General features: G+C 37.4%; 1 protein-coding gene across 3 annotated transcripts in view; it reads right to left on the reverse strand.

Moving 5' to 3' along the window:
* Nucleotides 1-12,493, reverse strand: part of Hpse2 (heparanase 2 (inactive)) — a 1,004,606-nt gene that overhangs the window by 506,644 nt on the left and 485,469 nt on the right. The gene's annotated exons all lie outside the window — the stretch shown is intronic.

Consider the following 12,493-nt stretch of genomic DNA (forward strand, 5'->3'; position numbering starts at 1 on the left):
TACAAAAGCCTATGTTCTTGCCAATGGCATCTTTAACATATACAGCAAGGGTTTTTTTCACATGGATAGTCCAAACATTCTCCAACAGCCACATTTGGCACAGTTTATATGTAACAAGTTCCTACCTCTTATAAAAAGTATTCTAACTTTAGGATACTTATGCTTTATTGCTTGGAGTTTAGAAGATTTAAGAAATGCACTTTGGTTTGGTAAAAAAAAAAAAAAAAGTAAGCACAGAAGGAGAAAGAGCTCACAGAAGTGTTTATAGTGACAAATAAGCAGGAAGAATTTAAATGTTTACAAACCAAAACATCTTGAAATAGAAGTGGGTCAGACACAGTTGAAGGGCATCCAGGTTGTGTCCAGTTTCTGACTATTCTGACAAAGCTGCTGTCAATAGTTGAGCAAGTGTTCTTGTGGTAGAATGGAGTGTTGGGTATATGCCCGGGAGTGGTACAGCTGGGTCTCAAGGAAGATCAAGTCCCAATTTTCTGAGACACTGCCATATTGATTCCAAAGTAGATGTCTAAGTTTGTGTTCCCACCTGCAGCAGAGGAGTGTTCCCTTCTCCACATCCTCGCCAGCATGAGCTGTCGCTTGTGTTTTGATCTTAGATTCTGACAGTATAAGATGGGATTTCAGGGTCATTTGATGTGCCTTTCCCCGATGGCTAAGGAGGCTGAACTGTCCTTTAAGTGTTTCTCAGCCACTGAGATCCCTCTGTTGATATTTCTCTGTTTAAATCTGTAACCTACTTTTAATTTTATTGTTTAGTTTGCTGATGTCTAGTTTCTTGAGTTCTTTATATATTTTTATATTAGCCCTGTCAGATATGGAGTTGATGAAAATCTTTTCCCACTCTAAGGTCTGCCATTTATCCTACTGTCAGTGTCCTTTGGCTTACAAGGCTTACAGTTTCATAAAGTCCCTTTTCTTAATTATTAATCCTACTGCCTACACTACTGTGTTTTTTTTTAAAGAAAGAAAATATGAAGTCAAATGGTTATGGAGGGGGAAGAATCTGGGTGGAGTTGGGGGACAGGAAATAATACAATAAAATATGTTGTATGAAATTTTCAAAGAATAAATGAATTTAAAAAGATAATAAAAACCTAAATTATGCCATTTGGTAACAAAGCAAACTTAAGATTACTGTATGGAGAAACACATAAACAGATAGTGAAAAGGTGCGCACACCTCACAGCACCAAGCAAGCTTTTAATTAGAGATCACTACTTTGCACTCTATGACCAAAATGCATTTGAGAAAAAAGATATCAACCAAATACAGCATATCAAGTTGCAGTAAGACTAGCCACATTCCCTCGTATTAAGACTGGACAGGGAACCCAGTAGGAAGAAAAGGGTCCCAAAACTAGGCCAAAGAGCCAGAGGCAGCCCCTGCTCCCACTGTTAGCAACCCGACAAACAGAACAAGCTACAATACTGTAACAAACATGCAGAGGGTCTAGAATGAAACAGAGCTGGCAGGCAGGGATCTCATATTGAAGAATCTTGGCAGAAAGTGAAGTCACACACAGAAATCTCCCTCAGCAAAAACTTACCAATTTGACTTGTTGGAACTACTAATGTTCACAGCTGTCGCCATAACTGTAGAAACTACTACAAACGACAGTGAGTAAGCTGGATAAACCACATTCATCTCAGCTAAGAGGTAATGCTGAGGTCACAGAGTCTATTTCATTTTATTTATATTTATTGTTTTAATTTAAATTTTCTACTTTAATCATTCAGTTGTTTTGTTTTAATGTGTATCTCAAATAAATAGGCTTTTATGACTGTCCTTTTGGCACACCTATGCTATAACATTTTATCATTTCTGATACCTATGACCTTTGTGCTATTCTTCTCATTCATAATTTACTACCTTCCCCCATTTTCTCCTTTCTTTCCTGTTTTACTATTTATTAATGCTCTTACTTCTGAATAAGTATAAACTACATTCTCCACAATAACCAATCCAAGAGTGCAGAAAATACTTTAAGAAGTACTATTAGACAAAGAAGAAAGATGGCCTCATGCATGAAAGAACAGGACAAAATACATTTTGTGAAAAGAGTAGATGACTAAAAGAGAGCTGTAAGGAATCATGTTCAGCAGAGTAGACAAGAAAACCCCTAACATTCACAGGGAAGAACCAGAGATAACAAACCAAAGCCTAAGAAATACTAAGCTCCTCTCAATAATAACAAAAGTAAATGGCAATGTTCAATTAAAAGATACAAATGGCTAATACATTAACATCAGGATCCAACTTTCTGTTGTCTCAGAGATACACCTCACCAGCAAAGATACAAACGAGTTGAGAGTCGAAGGCAGGAAATAGCCAAACAAATGAAAACTGTGACGTGCTCTTCTGATAGTTAATGAGCTGACTTCAAACAAAACACAACAAAAAGAGGTAAGGAAAACCAACACCACAAGAGAACAATTCATTGAGAAAATAGAACAACTGTAAATATGTGTATTTTAAACATCTGGATTCCCAATTTCCTAAAATATATCCTTAGAAAGGCATGAAAAGTCAGATAAGCCATTTATAGTAAGAAGGAAAGACTGAAACACTGCATTCTCATCTTAACTAGGTCTTGCAAACTCAAAATTGGTAAAGAAATTTCAGAAGCAAACTATGCCACTGACAAATTAACCTTAACAGAAATCTACATGTTTTCTTCTCAGCTTCTATAGACCTTCTCTTAAACTATCACATTTGCCCACAAAGCAAATCTTAACAAATACGAAATTTTTAAAAATCTATTTTAATTCTTCTACACACAGTCATCCAGTTTGACCAGCACCCTTAGTTGAAACTGCTGCTCCCCTTCCCCACCTCTCCCCCATATGAATTTCTGCCCTTTTAAATTAAAAATCAGGTGTGTAGCTTTGTGTCTGGGTTCAGTTATATTCCAGGATCATGGTGTCTGCTTTTGTACCAAATCATGCTGTTCTTTTAATACAATAATACAACTTGAAATTGAAAACGGTGACACCCCCTGGTTTTTGTTCATTTGTTCATTTGTTTTTAATTATTCAGGATTGTTTTAATGTCCTGAGTTTTTTATGTTTCCATATCAAGTTGAAAATTGTCCTTTCAGATCTGTGAGGAATTATGATAAGAATTACATTGAATCTGTACATTGCTTATGGCAGGAAAGCCATTTTTATGATGTTAACTCCACCAATCTATGATCATGGAAGATCTTTCCATCCTAAGGTTTTTATCATACAAGCCTTTCACTTGCTTGGTTGGATAAATTCCACAATATTTTTTGTTTTTTGAAGCTATTGTGAAAGGTGATGTTTCACCATTGGAATTTTTAGGATCATGTATGTCTATTATCATAACCTCTACAAATATCAATACTTTGACTTCTTCTTTTCCAAATTTTGTCCCATTGGTTTCCTCTAGTTTTCTTATTGCTCTAGTTAAGACTACAAGTGCTATATTGAATAGATATGAAGAAAGTGGACAACCTTGTCTTGTTCCTGATTTGAGCAGAATTGCTTTGAGTTTCTCTCAATGTAAGTTGATGTTGGTTATGGGCTTGTTATTAACTGCCCTTACTATGTTGAGGGCTGCTATCCCTCATCTCTCCAGGACTCACCATGAAAGGGTATTGGACTTTGTCAACATTGGATGATTAGGTGGGTCTTGTCTTTCAGTTTGTCGAGATGGTGGATTATATTTATCAGTTATGTATGCTGAATTGAAAGCATGATATAAACCCCACTTGACTCTATTTAAAGAACAGGCCTGATTTTGAAAAGAAGGCCATAAGGCACCAGCTCTAGTAACAGACCATAGAGTCCAGAAACAAGGTCATAAAATCCCCTCCCAAAGAACAACCTGGGATAACCACAAAAATGGGTTATCCCAGAATGGGCCATCTGTGCTGGACAGTCCTATCTCATCAGGTGGTTAAACATTCATGACACAGGAATGCAGATAATTAGCCACCTGTGACCCCCCCCAGCACCCACCAGTGAAATTTTAGATTATCTAATCCTTCCATAGAGTTCCTCTGGTTCCCTATAAGAAGGCCTGCATGCCTGGGGACACCATTTTGGAGAATGGTTGACCCTAGCATGCTGGTTGTTTCTGCAGAATAAACACTCTTTGTCTTTGATAACTGTCTGAGTCTGGGGCCTTCCTTCAGCCATTTTCAGATTCTTACAGAACCAACATTATATCTCTGGAATGAAACCTACTTGACAAAGGTGGATGACTTTTTGATGTATTCTTGGATTTGTTTTATAAATATTTTACTGAAAACATTTTGCATCTATGTTCATAAAAGAAATTGTTTGGCCTTCATTAGTGCAACTTGAGTATAAAGGGAAAAATTCTTAAAAGAAGGGAGGAAGGTTAAAAAAGAAAGAGGGGGCACTTGAGTAGATGTGACATAAAAACCAAGGAGGCAGTACTAGGGACAAGGCCAGAAGAGTAAAGAGGAACGAAATGAGGAGAGGAAGAAGTTAAGTATTTTAGGAAGTGTGCACAGAGGTGCCATAGTGATTTCTATACCAACTTTTTCTATTTTATGTGTGCAGCTGGTTTTGTCCACATATATGTCTATAAGCCACATGCATGCCTCATGCCTACAGATTCAGGAGAGGGTGTCAGACCCACTGCATTGGATTCACAGATGACTGAAGCAGCCATTCGAATGCTGTAAGCAAACCGAGGTCCTTTGGAAGATCACCCAATGCTCATGACCCCTGTGCCATCTCTCCAGCCCTATCTTCGTTAACTTTAAAAGCTAGTAAAATGCAATGATGTAATAAAGTATTGAATTTTAGCATAAACAATGTATTTTATGAAAAACAAAAACTGCAGTAAAAACAGAGGCCAAGAGGACAAGGATGGTGACACAGGCTGGGAAAGCCTAAACCGGAGAACACTGTCCATTAATGAGTTCATCAGGACTCACAAAGTCGCATGTGACTACGAAAGAGTTGTTTTGTTTTGTTGATTTTAAGTAATCAAGGTGTTCCACTAAAATAAAAGACCTAATTATCCCAGTGTTAAACATGGAATGGAATATACCACTAGCTATTGGGAAAAAGCTGCCATTTACAGCCAGGTCAGAAGTCCAAATTCATTTGGCTTGTGCCCTTTGCAGTGAAGACCATAAAACACAATTCTCTCCATCCTGAAATAAGTGCTAAGCAGAGCAATGCGTCAGAACATCAACAGAATGCCACAGAGAAACATTTGCTTTTCTTGGTAACCAGTGCACTTAAGGGCGCTGGAGTCCATACTTGAAATTCCAGAAAACTAAAGACAAAACAATGCTTTTAGGCTTTTCCCATTAAGGAAAATACTGAGAGAAAACTAAAATGCAAAGTAGCCCTTTGCCTATACTTTGTCCCTTTCACACACACACACACACACACACACACACACACACACACACACACACACACAAAGACACACATGCACAGTCACATGCATGCATATGCACAGACAAACCCACAGACTCACACATGCATAAATACGACATGAGGAAAGTCGTATTCATCAGAAGTGTTACATGAAAACCAAGAACAAGGCCTGCTGCCATGGATGGGGATGCAGCACTGTAGCAGAGCGCTCGCCTAGCAGTGGGCGTCCCTGGGCTCAGTCCACAGAGCCCCTCTCCCACACATGCACACGCACATGCCCTAGGTATCACAAGTTTATCATCTATCTGTAATGCTAACATTAAAGAAATGATTGAAATTATATGCTGATGAATTGAAGTTAATCAAAAATACTCTGAAATGTGAAGTGTTTTTGAAGCAAATCCAAATTCTGATATTCAAGGACCAAAAGTTGTTCCCAGCTAGTTTATCTTCTGTCTTAGCATTCAATGTACCATACATTCTACCACCCAGATACATCACCCAAACACTTGCCCAGTTCCATGCTGACCGATACCACCCTACCTGGATTATTTTTCTCACTATCCTGAGCCCACACACCTCTGTTACCAGTCAAAACCATTCACCTCCAAAGTATATCACAGATGGTTTGGGTTATTTGGAGCCATTCTAAAACAGACAATATATCAGTTTGTGTCCCTGGGCCATGTGAATTTATCAAGGTTGGAATAACTACAGAAAAGCCTCCCTTTCACAGTTAATAGCTTGTCCCTCTCAGCTGATCTGTGATGCCTTCTGGCATCCCCACACAGGGAATTATTTAGTTTAGTGTCTAAGGGCCAAAGCCAGCCCTTGGATACGTGTGAGCAGAAAGTACTGACGTCAATGGAAATTCTGGGTGTGCATCTGAGGGCAGACTATGGTCCTCTGCATATTCCCAGAGTAACTGCTGAGATTCTTTGTTAAGTCTGGTTTGATTTTGGCTCTGTACCTTTTCAGTGACCACACAATACCAGACAGAATGCCCGACGACTGTGATCAAACAAAGAACTACACAGCTCAGGGGACTACCGTATGACCCTTTGGACCTAAGCAAAGAATGAAACTGTAAATGCCTATTAGGTTCCTTACTTCATGATCACCAGCCAGAACCAGGGGGAAAATGCTCTATTTTTTTTTCCTTTTTGGAAGAACCTTCTCGTTACAGGGAAAATCAAACTGAGCATTCTAATTAATACTGGTATTCTTTAAAGAACTTAAGAATGTTGGGATGAAAGCTATACTCAATAACAAAACTTGACTATTAGTCTTCAGTCATAATTTCCTATATTTTTGTTTGTTTTTTTACTTTTTAACTGAACTTTTATTATTTATAATAATTCTAGGACGGACAAAATGACAATTTGAAGCTACTTACAAACTGAGACTCAGCCTAGGCTCCTTCATGACTTGATAGCCATCTGACTGTGCCATCATGAATATAAACCCCTGTGACAAACACCCTTCATTCCTGTCCCCTTAACATCCCAGAGTCTCCACATCAGCTCTACCTGTAGTCCTGTTGCTTCTCCGTAGAAAACCAGGGTGGCCTGAACTGCTCTGGTCTTTTTCTCCTTATTTTAGTATCACATGTGCTTCACACAGATGGCAGTGTCCTTTTAAAGATTTGTTTATTTGTGTGTGTGCGTTTGCTTGTAATGGTAATAAAGAAGAAATTATGAATTTGATAGGAATTGGGAAAATTGAAGAGGAGTCATAGGAAGAATATGTGGTAAATGTGATATAAATATAGCACTTATGGATTAAATTCTCAAAGAATAATAAAATAAATGCTAAAATAAACTCAACAGAGGGCCAGTGAAGACGCTTTCCCTCAGGACTGATAGTCCAAGCGCAGTCCTGGGCACCGACATGGTAAAAGAAGAAAGCCTGTTGAAGGATGTCCTCAGACCCCCACTCATGAACCATGGCATGCACTCCTCTAATGCATAAAATAACCAATTAATTAATGTAACAACATTTTTAGATTATCAAAATTTGATTGAACTTTGACATTTACTATTAAAATCAATTTAGAAATAATTTCTTCTAAAAAGTCTAAACATGGACATGCAGTCCTAAACCCTATTTCTGACCATTAATCAGAAATGCAGCTCGGCAAATCTGTATTTAGTGCTGAATAGTAGCAGGCTCTGGATTTTAAGATATGACCCCTGCACTAAAATATTATATTTATATAAATGATCTTACGTGGCAGTTCTTAACTAGATTATTAAAATCCAACTAAGAATACTGTGATCCTCTGTGGTAATTTTGGGGACCTTATTCTAACTTGAAAGATTTCTTAGACCCCCTGCCATGTCCTCATTCTTCCTCCTCATTAACTCTCTGAAGATAATCTCCTCTCTACAGGGCCATTGTTTACTTTATAAGCCACTAGCTTCTTTGATGTCCCTGAAACATAGAAGATATGTTCACCCCCACACAAACACATGCACACAAAACTAAAATAAGATAAGGCTGAATAATTTCAGGATTCTTTTTTCCATAGCATTCCCATAACCCCACAACAGGAAATGGGGGGCCATGCCCCAAATGGTAGAGCACTATTTATCCAACAGAGCAACATTTATCCAAAGTAGTGACTCATTTTTTAAAACGTTTTATTCTTTTCTATTGAAAATAGATTCTTCTCTCATACGTTACATCTTGATCACGATTCCTCTCTGTCCATTCCTTCCAGTGAACCCTCACCGTCCCTTTCCCCAAGATTCCCTTCCCCTCTGTTTCCTCCTCAGAAAATAGCAGGCCTCCTAGATGCAGTGTCTAACAGGAAAAGACAAGACACAAGAAGACAAGGCAAAAGCCCTCATATTGAGGCCTGAAAGGGCAGCCCAACAGGGAGAAAGGTCACAGAAGCAGGCAAGAGTGAGCGATACTATTAGAAATCCCACAGAAAACACTGAAGGAACAGCCGTTACAGAGGACCTGGCGTAGACCACTGCATGCCCCACGCTTGCCACCTCAGAGTCGGAGCCCGTGGAAGGCCTGCTTGGTTGACTCAGTGGGCCAAGCTGTCCTGCTATCCTCCATCCCTTCTGACTCCACATCTCCGCCTTGTCAGCAGTAACTTGCTCTCTCCACAGTAATAACTCTATTCACAAACATCTGGTTTACCTGAATTAAACCAAGGTAAGATCAGTAATTTAAACAGAGTAATAACAAGCAAGGAGATTCAAGTATTAACAAAGCATCCCCTGACCCGCATCCTTCTCCAATAGGCAGGTCATCTAGACAAAAAATAAACAGAGAAGTAATGAAACTAAATTACATCATACTTCAAATAGCTATAGAATGTTCCACCAAAGATTATATATTTTACTCATTAACCTATGGAAGCTTTTCTAAAATAGACCACATTCTGGAACATAATACAAATCACAATGAATACAGAAAAAATTAAATATCTATGTATATCTGGCCATAATTCAATAAAGCTTAAAATCAACTGAAAAAACCTCTAAGAATTAAATGAACTCATTAAGATTCTAGAACATATTACTGAATTATGAACAGATCAAAGAAGAAGTTAAAATTACTAGAATTACATGAAAATAAAAACAACAAAGAATAAAATTTTTAAAATCCTCTAGGACCCATTAAAAGATGCCCTAAAAGGGAAATTTATATATTTAAGTACCTACATTTAAAAATCAGAAAAAAATACAACTCAAGAGTTTAGGGGAAAAGAACAAACAAACCCAAATTCAGAGGACAGGCAAAAGTTATAAAAGTCACAGCAGAAAATAAGTAAAATTTTTTCTGTGTGTATAGTCTTGGCTTTGTTGACTGAATCTGGCAGTGTTGCTGACTTTCTATCCTGTGGAACAATTTAAGAAGCATCGGTGTGAGGCCTTCCTTAAAGTCTGCTAAAACTCAGCAGTGGATCCATCTGGTCTCGGCCTTTGCTTTGAGGGGAGAATTTTTATTACAGTTTTGGTTTCATTCCTTGTAATGAATCTGTGTAAGTTTTCTATATCCTCTGGCTTTAATTTTGGTAGATGATATGCATTTAGAAACTCTTCTATTTCTTCTAGGTTTCCCAGATTTTTAGAGTGTAAGTTTTCAAAGTATTCTCTAATAATGTTCTGTATTTCATTGGAATCCATTGTAATGAGACCCTTTTGATCTATAATTAGGTTAATTTGTGTCTTCTCCCTTTTTCTTTTCCTCGGATTGACTAAGGGTTTGTTAATCTTATTAACTTTTTCAAAGAACCAACTCCTTGGTTGATTCTGTGTGTTGCTTCTGTAGTCTCTAGATCATTAATTTCATCCATAATGGTTTTTTTTTTTAATTTCTCGTAGTCTACTAGGTTTGGAAGTGGCTGCTTCCTTTTAAAAGGACTTTGAGTTTTTTTAAAAACCAAAACCAAACAAAACAAAAAACTACATCATCTTTGTAGACAATAGATGCAAAAATTCTTAACAAAATAATTGCAAATAAGATTCAGAAACAAATTAAGAAGTTCATACATTAAAACCTCCGTCCCCGAAAGGTAGGCTTGGTTCAATGTAAATAAATCAATAAATAAATTGATATTGACTATACCTTCCTTATAAAAGTCCTGGAGACATTAGGAAAAGGTGAAGCAGGCCACAAAATAATAAAGGATATAGACAATAAATCTATAGACAACATTAAATCAGACGGAGATAAACAAAGCATTTCTTATAAAAATCAAGAAGACAAGGATGCCCACTCTCTATTCTCTTACTTGGTATGTCTTCAAAGTTGTAAGTACAGCAGTTAGATAAGAGAATGACAGCACTTTAGTGGTAACAATAAGAAAGAAGTCAAACTTGGTATTTGCAAATGACTTGATTCCCTATATAAAAGAGCCTATAAAGTCTGCTAGAACTCTTACATCGAGTTAAAAAATAAGCTCAGGATACAGAATGGATACAAAAACACAGCAGTCTTCATATATACCAACAACGCGTTGTGTTCTCAGAGGAAGAATTAGAGAAAATATTTCATTCATAACGCCTCGAAAAATATTAAGCACCTAGGAATGCAACTAGGTAAAGAAGAAAAAGAAACTACAGTGCAAACTTCAAGACAATGAAAAGGAAATAAAAGAAAATGGTAATAGATGGAAAGCTTTCATAAACCAGGATTGGCAAAACTAATGCTGTAAAAATGGCTGTACTACCAAAATAAATCTAGAGACTTAATGCAATTCCTATTAAAATCATAATGTCATATTAAACATACCTAGAAAAAACAATCTTAGACTTAGTGTGGAACCACAAAAGAGCATAACTAGGCAAAGAATTCATAAGGAAAGACACACGGCTAGAGACAGTACAATACCCAACCTCAAATTATAGTACAAAACTATAGTGATAAGCATAGCCTGGTACCAGCATAAAGACGGACAGATGGACAGATGGACAGATGGACAAGGAGATGAGAGGAGAGGAGAGGAGAGGAGAGGAGAGGAGAGGAGAGGAGAGGAGATCAAGACATAAAACAGCAAAGATGTGCCCACCTAATTTTCTTTTTTACTAAGGAAGCTAAAACAATTCATTGGAAAAAAGCCTACTCAATAAATGGTAGTGTCAAAACTGAAGATCCATCTGCAGAAGGATGAAATTACTTTTCATTCTTTAACCTTGTTAAGAAATCAACTTTGAAATGAATCAAAGACCTTAATTTAAAAATCCAAAAAGCTGAAAACAGAAAATACTTGTTAAAACTTAGGGTAGGCACCAACTTTCTGAACTTCAAAGCTGGTAGGACTACATGAAATTGAAAGGTTTCCTCCCAGCAAGGAATCCATCATCAAAGTCCTCAGTCAGTCACAGAGTGGGGAAAAATCTGTACCAGCTGCACCTCAGGCAAGGGGCTAATATTCAGAATTTACAAATTACTGCAGAAATTAAATACCAAGGAAATAAAATTGCCACTCAACAAATGAGCTAATAATTGAATAAACAGATTTCCAAAACAAAGGAAGGAAGGATTACCAATGAATATTTTAAAGTGTTTGATATCCATAGTTATAAATAAAATTAAATTAAAAAAATTAAAACAACCTTGAGATACCACCTGGCCCCATTCATTAAGACTTGGGTATCAGCAAAGAAATCTAAAAACAAATGTTAGAGAGGATATAAAGAAAGAGGAACATTATTCACTGAAGGTACAACTATTATAGAAATGTTTGGAGGCTCCTCAAAAAATATTTCTATAAAATTGAGCTGTCATATAACCCAGGTACTCCACTTCTGGTCATATACCCAAATGACTCCCTGTCCTACCACAGAGAAACTTGCATATCCATGTTTATAGCTGATTTATTTAGCATAGCAAGGAAATGGAACCAACCTGGATATTCAGCAAAGGATGAATAGATAATCAAATTATTAGGAACAATGCTTGTCTAGCAAAGTGTTGGAACTATACTCTTTTCTAAGATCCTTGACCTTATTGCACTGTAAATGGAACTAGATTTCTAGTATCAAGCGTGATATTCTTCCCACTGAGAAGGCCTTAAGACAGCTGTTGGTCAGTTGCCTCTCACATCTGAGTGCCACGTCTTGCACCTTTACTTGTGCATGGCTGGTGACTGTCGAGCTCTTGGTGTTGCAGCTGGGTGGGAATGTTTAATTGCCTCCCTCCTCTGGAAGATACCTCATGGTATCTTCTGGAACAATGGAAGCTAGACCACAGGAAAGAGCTTTCAGGTCAGATCCAGTATGGATCTTCTAATCCTGTGTATAAATGTTGCTGCACAAGCCTGATGACCCTCGAATCCACACTGGGAGAAGAGAACTGACTTATAAGAGCTGTCCTCTGACTTGTACACCCCAGCTCTGGGCTTATATGCTGGTACAATCTCAATCTCTCTACCTCTGCCCACTCATAACCATAAAATAAATAAATAGATACAATTTTTAAAAGGTCGAATCTATGTTTAAATTCATCCAGCTCTTTTCACTCTCTATGGTGATAGTATCTGAAACATAGCCTTACTTACTCTATTACTTAATAGAGGTGAGCAACTATTAGTGATAATAAATACCAGCATTCTGTGCGAGAGA

This window comes from Rattus rattus, chromosome 2 (assembly GCF_011064425.1).
Source record: "Rattus rattus isolate New Zealand chromosome 2, Rrattus_CSIRO_v1, whole genome shotgun sequence".
NCBI lineage: Eukaryota > Metazoa > Chordata > Mammalia > Rodentia > Muridae > Rattus > Rattus rattus.